Consider the following 1,975-nt stretch of genomic DNA (forward strand, 5'->3'; position numbering starts at 1 on the left):
AGGACCCAGTCCTTAGCCCCACTGCCAAGGAATTAACAAGCATAAATATAATAGGTCCTTGAAAGATGTATAAGGGAATTTGTAAAAATATTTCAAAGGAAAAGAAGGGAGATTGTAAAAATAAAAAAGAGAGAGTACATGATCACAATAATGAATTAAATAGTGAATTAATCTATTTAAGAAATAATTCAAAAAAAAAAAATCAGATAGAATTTTTGGAGCTTCAACAAAAGAAATAAAATGCAGAAAATAATATCACCATTGATCAATGATTTACTTATATGTAAGGTAGGTGTATGATGGCAACACAATTGTTTACTTTGCAAGAGGTTAAGAGTATTTAGAAGATGAGCCTAGGGAATACTTGCAACATGGTTGAATATTATAGATAAAATATTTAAAATGGGGAAATAATGTTCTCCCTCCTTATATCAGAAATATTTTCAATGTCGTTAATTTAGGGTTTCCATGAGAATGAACAATCAACTTTATGATACCTTTATTTAAGAGTGATGATATACTCAATTCTTCTAATTATTGGACTATTATGATCAATTGTTTTTTTGCAAAATTGTTTGGAAGCATGGTCAAGCATGGGTACAAGTGGGTAGAAGAAAAAGAGCAAAAGGGCAATCAAGTTTAAGACCAAAGCACTCAACTATAGACCATGGTATCACTTCAAGGCACATTATAGAAAAAGTTTTAGATGGTAAAGGGGAAGTCTATTGTCGTTTCATTGACTTTAAGAAAGCTTTTGATACAGTTCTCAAGAGAAAATTATGGTGTACAAAATGAAGGATCTTGGTATTCCAAAACAATACAGAGGGGTTGTTCATAGGTTTTATGAAGAAATCTAAGTGAAAATCAAAACTCAAGTATGCCTTTCTAAAAAGTTTACAAGTCATAAAGGTTGCAAGCAAGGGTGTCCTCTTTCTCTTCTGTTTTTTGGTATTTATATGGACACACTAGAATAATGGCTAAAACAACAAAGAGGGGATAATGTTATTATAAAAGATTATTTTTTGAGGATTCTCTCATATGTTAACCATATCATCTTGATCGCTAGATTTGTGCAAGGGTTACAAGAACATTTATATTCCTTGGAGAAATTCTACAAAGAGATAGGTGTACAAGTCAACACCAACAAGATGAAGATTGTGATCTCTAATAAAAGGAAGAAAAAATAACTCAACTTATATTTTGAAGAGAATCTTCTATAGGCTATAGGAAGTAACATAATACAAATCTATTGGCATTGACTTTAACAAAAAGATCAACTAGGATACTTGCATAGGGAAGGGAACTTTAGGAGGGTGGTGAACACTATATACTTTACAAAATAGAAGCAAGGAGATAGAGTTATGGGACTACACAACTATGCCAAATATTGTTTACTAGTAGTTATTCCAATGATTCTTTATAAATGTGAATTATGGGAGCCAACAACATTTCAATGGAAAAATGTAGGAAAATAGAGAATTCAAAAGTTACGCATGATCACAAACAAATTCAAATTCAAAACTTCAATTCCTTGTAAGTATTCTTGTTGGAATAGGTACCTTCCCTATTGAGGCAGATGTTATTGTGCACCTCATAAGTTATCTTTAAAATTTGAATAGATGGGGAAAGTAGATTTCATAAGAATGTCATCAAAGAAGTCTTCAAAGAAATAACAAAGTATTAGATGACACAAAATGTTAAATGGATGGAAAATGAGGCATTTCCTAAGTATATACCTAAATAATAACAAAGAAATAAAGGCCTTCATTAAAGTTAAAATCAAATCTATGTGGAAAAAAACCATTAAGGATTTACCTTAATGAATTTAACGCCACTTATGATCATCAATAAAAGGCACACATAGACATACATTTTATTTAGAGTGTGAAGATTCTTATAGCTCAATTGAATACAAACTCACACCATTTTTTATGTGTCATAGGTAGATGAAAAACACCTAAAGAAGATTGAGAGG

Source organism: Cryptomeria japonica, chromosome 3 (genome assembly GCF_030272615.1).
Source record: "Cryptomeria japonica chromosome 3, Sugi_1.0, whole genome shotgun sequence".
In the NCBI taxonomy this organism is placed as follows: domain Eukaryota; kingdom Viridiplantae; phylum Streptophyta; class Pinopsida; order Cupressales; family Cupressaceae; genus Cryptomeria; species Cryptomeria japonica.